Source organism: Trachypithecus francoisi, unplaced genomic scaffold, assembly GCF_009764315.1.
Source record: "Trachypithecus francoisi isolate TF-2019V2 unplaced genomic scaffold, Tfra_2.0 Lachesis_group2, whole genome shotgun sequence".
Lineage (NCBI taxonomy): Eukaryota > Metazoa > Chordata > Mammalia > Primates > Cercopithecidae > Trachypithecus > Trachypithecus francoisi.
In genome coordinates this window covers 104,806,063-104,814,937 of record NW_022681465.1, presented here as the reverse complement: position 1 = coordinate 104,814,937, position 8,875 = coordinate 104,806,063, and the positions used below count along the sequence as shown (strand labels likewise).

The following is an 8,875-nucleotide window of genomic DNA, read 5'->3' as shown; positions in this document are numbered from 1 at the left end:
GCTATCCTGGGTGAAGCTTTTTATAAGTTTTGAGTTCTGCCAACAAACAACCAAAAAATAAAATTGTCACTGGATTAAAAAAAATCATATGTTATAGTGGTAGCTGAGGTGTTCTTGTGGTTCTAAAATGATAAACAAAATAACCAGAATATGTATAAGATATCTGCCATGTTTTAACTGTGTAGCTCTGGGCAAGTTACTCAGTCTCCACCCTTTACAATTCCTATCTGAACACTAGGATATTTGTGTTCTTAGCACTGTCGTTGGCTTACAGGAAATGCTTAACAAACTACCTATTAATATTGAATATCTATTTATTTAGTCATCATAAGAACTGTATAAAGAATGAAACTCAGAAAAAAATCAAGTAATTTGCTCAAGTTCTAAAAAGCTGTAAGTGGTAGAGTTAGTAGAATTAGAACCAATTTTCTGAATTCCATCTGGTGGTCTTTTTGCTTCACCAGAGCTAACCACAACTGCCATGTTTTAGGGCTAGGCAATGGGAACCCCAGTGTGTATCCTGGATCTGACTCTCAGCTCCCAGAATTTAGAAACCCCAGTGCAACCCCTGTCTCAGTGCCTCTCTCCTTGGAGGCATCTTGTGGGCCACGCCAGCACCCACTGTCCCTCTGCTCTGACAGGTGGCAGGATCCCGGGATCTGGAGGTGTTGAAGGAGAGCTATAATTTTCTTCCTCCCCTGCCTGTGGTATGGACTGTTTGACACTCCCTGAGGAGCCTCAAGAACTTCTTGCCATAAACTCTAGGCTCCTTATCTTGGTAAATCAACATAATGCTCACCGAGTTGGCTTTCCTCAAGTTAGGATGGCTGATGTGTATGGAATTACTCAGTAAGATTTATTGAGAGCCTCACAGAAAACTTGGCAGGTTTTATTTCTTAAGTGATGACAAAGGTGGCCCTTGCCAGTGAAAGGCCACGCTGCTGGCCACCCCTTCTGAAATAGTCTTGTTGACTAAAGTTCTGTGCAGGATTTTATTGGCATCTTTAAATAGACAAATTGGCGACTCCTCGTTTTCTTTTTTATTGACAGAGGTGGTGGTGAGGCTTGCTCTCGGATGCTGTCAGGGAGCATCATCTGACTGCGTTTGGTACCCTGGGGGAGACAAACAAAAACTTGAGTGAAAGGAAAATGAGAACTCACCTGAAACCAAGAAGAGTCTTTGGAGAAGGATTTTTGTGTAGGTCATCTGGAAAGTGTTTACTCTTAGCGGTTATGCATAACTATAGTCTTAAGAAGAAAGTGAGGTGGGGGTGGGAGTGGGGTAGGGGTAAAGGAGTGGGTGGAGATGTGTCTGTGTGCCCAAAAAACTGTCCCAAAGCAAACATGGTCACATGAACACATCTAAACAAATGTCTCTTACGACTTTAGCCTCCAGCATACTCTGCAGTCACTGCATTTGTTGACTTGCCTGTCTTACCCAGCAAAAGATGTAGACGATTTCCACTATCTTTCTGTAGACCCTCACTAAATGACCAGATGGGAAAAGTCAATTGCCTGATCAAGTTGCCAGTCAGCCCGTGAGCAGTCCAGATAGTGCAGAATTTATAGCAAAGGAATTTTTATGATTTCTCCCTCCCCAACCCCCACGAAGAAGCAAAGGCCCTACCCTTGACCTCGGCATCCCCTTGTTGCTTTCTTCTCGTCCATGACACCTAGGCTTGATATTCTTTACCTTGGGCATTCTTGTGAATATATGCTGAATTTTCATTTATACTGAATACAATTCAGAAGACAGAGGCTTTCCAAGTTTCAGATCTCCTGAGAAAGGTATGAGTGTGTGAGTATGTTAAAGAAAAGCTCTTAGCTTGTCTCATGGTTTAAAGTCCTCCTGAGATATCTGAGCTCAATCTAAGGAATAAAGTAGATTGGTTCCTCCCTGTCTGATGAATTTTATCAAAATGTGATAAAATGTGGTGAAGAAAAATGGTGGGCCAACTTCGTTATAGTTCTACTAAGGGACACTGTACAGGTAAACCAGGCCATAACTCATTTGTCCTGTGACAGTTTTTATTATTCTGTTTTTATGCAGTTTTGAAGAGTGAGGGGAATTGCCCTAGACAACAGATGTGAGAGACTTTTTTTCTTTCTTTCTGTCCTGTGGACAGGCCTCAGGCTCCAGCCCAGTGACTCATTGTTGTAGTATTATATACCTCAAGATGAAGTGTGTGCGGTGGAAAGCGTGGGCAGGATTTATCAGTACGACTTCTTCCTTTGAAGTATCAGGGCAGGCTACTTTGCTGATGGTTTCTGGAACCTGGCCAAGCCCCAATATGCTGTGAAAATAGCCGTCTTAGGTTTTCTTGGCACATGAGCACATTTGCACTTGATTCTCAGACCTCCATTGCTTTCTGATGTTTTTGAGGCCAGTGTTCTTGGGATTTAGGGCCCAGGGCCAGATTGTAACCCTGCCTGTTTGTACTCCTTCAAATGCCCCATCCCAGCATGGTTTTGATGGCTCCAGATACAGACTGTAACACCAACTTGAGTTCCAAAGTGCAGGCTGGCTTTAGGTTGCTTTTAAGCATTCATGCATAAATTTCTCTATAGCCCACATTTCCTGCTGCCCTGCCCCCACTAACAAAATGCTGACTCTCAAGGCATTTTACCGTGACAATGCTTTCTACAGCAATGCATCTTTGCATTTTCAACTTGAAACCAAGGCAATGTGTATGCGGAGAAAAACATAGGAATGCCATGATAACTCTATCAGTAATTTGAAAAAATAGGGCTGGGCATGATGGTTTACACCTATAATCCCAGCACTTTGGAGGCCAAGGCCAGTGGATTACTTGAGGCCAGGAGTTTGAGACCAGCCTGGCCAACATGGTGAAACCCCATCTCTACTAAAAATACAAAAATTAGCTGAGTGTGGTGGCACGTGCCTGTAATCCCAACTACTCGGGAGGCTGAGGCAGGAGAATCGCTTGAACCTGGGAGGTGAAAATTGCAGCGAGCCAAGATCATGCCACTGCACTCCAGCCTGGGTGATAGAGCGAGACTCTGTCTCAAAATAAATAAAAAAGAAGAAGAAGAAAAAAAAAAAGAAAATTGCTCCTTTTCTAGTAAAAAAAAAAAAAAAAATCTAACATCTATTTGCCTGTACCTTCCTCCTCCCGCCTTTATTCATTGTCATACTGTTATCAATTTTGGGAACAAAGGACGTAAGAGCCTAATTATGTTAGACTCCCAGACACCCTTCCAGAGGTGAATGTTTCAGCCACATTTCTCATCACCCAGCTGTGTGTAAGAAATAGCTTCCCTGTAAATGCATATTTCCCAATAGATGCCCCATTTCAGCTTTCCCTCTAGCCTGGGAACCAGACTCTGTCGTTCTTGATTAAAATATTGCCAGCCTGTATTGGGGAACCCATAACTAACCTTGCTGAGCATCTTTTGCACTTTCTCCTTTTGAGTGGGCAGACCCTTTAATACGGCAACTTGATGTGACCGGACTTAAATCTGGGGAAAGGCTGAGAAAGGTGGCAGATCCATGTCAATGGCCTCCTAGTTGAAAAGAAAATTGATATGTTTGCAGGTTGGGTCCTGTTATGGGTTGAATTTTCCCCCCAACCCTCACAAATTATGTGGTGAAGTCCTAACCCCCAGTATCTCAGCATGCCCTTGTTTGGAGATAAGGTATTATAGAGGCAATCAAGTTAAAATGAGGTCATTAGGGTGGGCCCTAATCCAATATGACTGACGTCCTTACAAAAAGGGGAAATTTGGGCTGGCCACAGTGACTCATGCCTGTAATCCCAGCACTTTGGGAGGTCGAGGTGGGCAGATCACAAGGTCAAGAGATCAAGACCATCCTGGCCAACATGGTGAAAACCCATCTCTACTAAAAATACAAAAATCAGCTGGGTGTGGTGGTGCATGCCTGTAGTCCCAGCTACTTGGGAGGATGAGGCAGGAGAACAGCTTGAACCCGAAAGGTGGAGGTTGCAGTGAGCTGAGATTACACCACTGCACTCCAGCCTGGGTGACAGAGCAAGACTCTGTCTCAAAAATAAAATAAAATAAAATAAAATAAAAAGATCGGTGGGGGGGAAACTTGGAGACAGATCTATATACATTGAGACTGCCATATGAACATAAAGACAGTTCTCTATCAGCCAAGGGGAGAGGCCTGGAGCAATTCCTTCCTTCACAGCCCTCAGAAGGAACCAATGCTGTGGACACTTTGATCTTGGATTTCCAGCCTGCAGAACTGTAAGCCAATAACTCTGTGCTGTTTAGGCCTCCTCATCAGTGGCACTTTGTTGTGGCAGCTCCAGCACACATATATGTCTCTTTGGCAGCAGGCTCTGAGGCAGAGATGAGTATGTACGCTTATTAGGGAATGCTCTTGGGATAAACTCCCATGGAAGAGAAGGGAAGTGGGCAGATTGGGACGAGGGAGAAGTTGAGCTGTGATGTAGTCCCAGCAAAGGTCTCAGCTAACTCCATGGGAAGCTCTGGAGCTGGTATGGCGCTTCATTGTTGGAATATGAGCTTGGGCCTTTATAACTCCCTGCTGATCAGTCATTGGGTCGGGGCTGCCTCTGCCTAGTTTTCATAAGCCTAGACAAATCCTGAAGAGGACCTACAGCTGGGGATGGTCTTTTGGGAGCAAATTCCAGCTTCTGTGGGATAAATCCTTCAGTCCTCATGGGGGATCTCACAGCACCACCGTGAGTACATATCCCCAGTAGCTGGCTGACTTAAGGGTGGCTTATCAAATTTCCTAATTTTCAAAATGGGGTTGAACTTTGTAAGGTGTGGTACTGTTCAGTTGTCTTTCTATCTTACTTTGTAGGTGAAGCAGGCTGTGGCTCCCCCAACACTTTGATCCTGTTGTGGGTGAGAGGTGGGACATGGGAGGTGTATCAATCATTATCTAGACGGAAAAACAGAAACTATTCTGGATGTTTCAAACAGAAGGAATTAATGGAGAAAGGTTACAAAGGTGTTAGATGGACTGGGGAAGCACATAGAGAGGGAAATGTGCCCCAGAGATCAGGAAGTTGGGTTTTTTCAACCTGGGTTGAAACCTGCAAGCCCATACTGTCTGCTGAGTTTCTAAAGATGCTACTGCTGCTACCATTGCTACAGTGAGATCTATGCTGTTCCCTCTGACCAGGAACCCCGGACACCACATTTTGATGCTGGCGAAACCAGGACGGACACCGCTAAAGCTCAGTGTTACCCATGGAGCTGCCAGAGCACATAGTTGCTGATCTCGGTACTACTGTTACTGGTGGCTCTACCAGTAGCAGACAAAAAAGCCTTCTTCCTCCTATCTTTTAGCCTTCCTCTAGCAAGAGGAAGGCATGGAAGAATGGCATGGATCTGGGACCAGCAGACAATAGTCCACTCTCTTTCAGACTAGCTCTTTGCCCTGTCTCTTCTTAGTGTACTGTCCTGAGAGGGAGGTCACATAGCAATGGCCAGGAAGCCCCTCCCCAAGACTGAGGAGAAACCAGGTCTACTAGCTCTCATCCAATATTCTCTGAACCACATCATGGCATAGCTAAAGCCTCACCTCCCTTTTCCTTTCCTTCTGGTTTCCGAGAGGAATACTGGGTCACCACTAAAATGTGGACCTCAAAAGGGCCAATGAGATCAACTATACTACCCAGCCACTGCAGTCAATACCTGTCAAACTGATGTTTCAACTGAATTTCTGGTTAGTTGATTGAATTGGTCAAATAAATGTTCTTTGGACACATTTATTTCTTTGGGACATTGATAAAATAGTAGCATCTACTTATCATGAATACAACTTCTTGTATTTATTATCTATTGACTTTTTACAAATAAAATTCTTGTATTTGTTATCTATTAACTTTTCAAGGTGATACATTTTTTCCCCATTCTTCCAGCAACCGGGGACATATCATAAATCATCCTCCTTTCATCCATTTGTTCTTTCAGAAAATATTTACCAGAGTCCAACTATGAACAAGGGTTTGTATTTTGTAGTGGAAGGAATACAAAGAAGTAAAAGAAATGACTCTACAAAGAAGGAGTTGATAGCTACTAAGAAGGAGACACTTTTACAAGGAAAGTAACTGACCTGAAGAAAGAGAACAAGGAAGTTCTAGAATCAGCCAAGACTTCTGATTGGCAAGCCCAAGCCCTCCCAATAAACAACCCCCTACTTGATGAATACTGAGGTGACACACTCAGTTGCATCAGCTCTAAGATTCAAGTCAATGTCTTTTATTATTTTGAATGGCATCTGATTATAGATTAATATGTGTTTGGTCTAAGGTTACCTTGAAGTGTCTTCATTTGTCCTCATGGAAGTGACTGAGCAGGCTTTTTTTTTTTTTTTCATGTTGCTTAGCTTTGTAGATACAAATTAAGCAATATATTGTATTCCTTCTGTCTAACCATGTGGTTGGTATAATTTTTCCACAGACAGCTGAATTCAACAGCCTGTGCGTAGTGATTCAACATGAGTAAGGACAAAATGGTAGGCGGTAAAGGTTGTCAGAAGGACACCTGGGCCTTCACTAGATGCTGCCACTAAAGCCAGACCATCAGATATGGCAAACCTCAGGGTGTTGCCAAATCTTACAGACCAAATTCTTTCACCTGGGAATTTTACTCATTCATCAGACCTAATATTTCCCCTAAATTAGGAGACATGATGAGAATTTTATCAAATCAATTCTGCAGTTAGTAATTTGACTACCATCTAGCATATTATTCTAGCAATCTATCCATTTCTTCAAATCATGGACTATTTCAGGATATTTCCCCAATCATACTCGGATCTCAAATGATAGGCTGAACTCACTCTCCCTCTTTTGAGTGGTCACCATGCTCAACAGAGGCACTGATGTTACCATGGTTTTCTTAGTGACACAGATACTACAAAGGGGAGAGTGTGGTTGAGGAGGCAAAGCAAGAAAGGGAAAAGGGACCTTGATATTCCTATGTGCAGGGTGCTAGCCAGACTTCACTGCCTCACACAGGGGACAATTGTCCAGCTCATGAAAGATTGCTGTCAGGGCATAAAAGCCTTGTTTGGCTCACTTAAGATTTATGAAGTATGTTCTGTGCATTAGGCATTTTACCATTTTAATTTCCAGAAAAGAGAGCTAATTTTTCCTGTGCATCTGGGATGTTCCTCCAAGATAGCAGGGACAAGAAGGCAGTTTTGTGGTGCCACAGTTGTATATGGGCTTAATTTGAAATGATTAGTTTCATTAGCCTTGATATTCTAATTATATCTCTACATTTCACCATCTTGCATAGAGAATATGCAAAACAAAGGGCTACTGAGCCAGGGTTGGAAGGAGCCCTGATTTTGATTGTTTCTCATTTTCATTTTTGTTTTCTTTTTTTTTTTTTTTTTTTTTTTTTTTTTTTTTTGAGGCGGAGTCTCGCTCTGTCGCCCAGGCTGGAGTGCAGTGGCCGGATCTCAGCTCACTGCAAGCTCCGCCTCCCGGGTTCCCGCCATTCTCCTGCCTCAGCCTCCCAAGTAGCTGGGACTACAGGCGCCCGCCACCTCGCCCAGCTAGTTTTTTGTATTTTTAGTAGAGACAGGGTTTCACTGTGTTCGCCAGGATGGTCTCGATCTCCTGACCTTGTGATCCGCCCGTCTCGGCCTCCCAAAGTGCTGGGATTACAGGCTTGAGCCACCGCGCCCGGCCTCATTTTTGTTTTCAATAGAAATCAATTCCTAGTGTTCAGTAAGGCCTCCAAGCCATTGGAACCATTTAGCAGAGCCCCGCCAGGGTGTGGGCTTACCTGGACAGGTTCCTGACTAGTCATCCACTGCTGTCAGGACTTACGGATGGTGCTTGTCAAGTCTTATGCTGCTAGAGAACCTGCCACCTATTTCTCAGAGATTCTTTCCTGGTTAGAGGTACCTAAGTGTTGCCCTGAGTTCCATGAAGGGTGATAGCCACCAGATTTGACTTCAATAATATTCTTCATCTCAGAAGCCGGGGTAACTGTGCAACTATGTAACATTTTGTGTTTGTAAGGTGGTGGAATTTTATAGAATAATGAATCTTCACAGAGCCCTGGGTTGCTAGGTAACCTCGATTTAGTTCCACTTTGGAATGAGGAAAATATGAAAAGAAAAAGAGAAATAAATTTCTTAGAATTTCCCCACTCATGATTCAATGCTGATACAGAATTCCAGAATGATTAAGTATCCTAAGCCCGTGTCAGTCAACTCTCAAAGTTGAAAGGAGAAACCTGGTGAAAGGATAGGGCAGTAAAAGAGAACTGAGGTGGCTGTTTGAAAGGGGCCATATCTCCTTGAAGACACGTGTCTCTCTAGGAGGATCAATATACAGCATTGCTTCTCCATGGCTGTCATGTACTGTTTTGAGACCTTAGTGTATTATTTCTAGATCAACAATTTATGGTATTTATTGAGCACCTGCAATGTGTCCAGCTTTGTGCTTGGTGATGTGAAGGCAAGAGATATAGAGGACCTAGTTTCTAATCTTCAAAAAAGTCTACACTGTGGTTGAAGTGATAAGGTTTATTCAAATAAATCAATTTAGAAACTATGTCAGATAGACATTATATAGAAGCTTATGCTACCTGTTTGCAGGTCAGAAGTTCCTTTCTTGCCATTGGAAAAGAGAAAGGAGAGAGAACACCAAGTGCCAGAGTCCCTAGGAAAAGCTTCCAGGAAGAAGAAAAGCTTAAATTGTGGAAAAGAAAAAGGAAGTCTGATAGGTCCCTGACATTTGTGAGCTTCTGATTACACCAATATCGTGATAATTTCTTCCACAAAACAGTCAAACACAAAGAGAGTTTTTGCCTCTGAAATGACAAGCAGAGAACCACAAGGCAATGTTGAGATGCAGAGGATGGCAGGTTCCCTCCTAGCTGAGTGACT

At 43.2% G+C, this 8,875-nt stretch overlaps 1 long non-coding RNA gene across 1 annotated transcript; it reads right to left on the bottom strand.

The window, feature by feature from the left end:
• Positions 1-978: 978 nt before the first annotated feature.
• LOC117064521 lies at positions 979-8,000 on the bottom strand. The gene is made up of 4 exons (XR_004429511.1): positions 7,765-8,000; positions 4,813-4,900; positions 3,400-3,525; positions 979-1,113 (listed from the first exon to the last, which is right to left on the bottom strand). It is a non-coding gene; the product is annotated as an uncharacterized LOC117064521 (long non-coding RNA).
• Between the last annotated feature and the right edge of the window lie 875 nt (positions 8,001-8,875).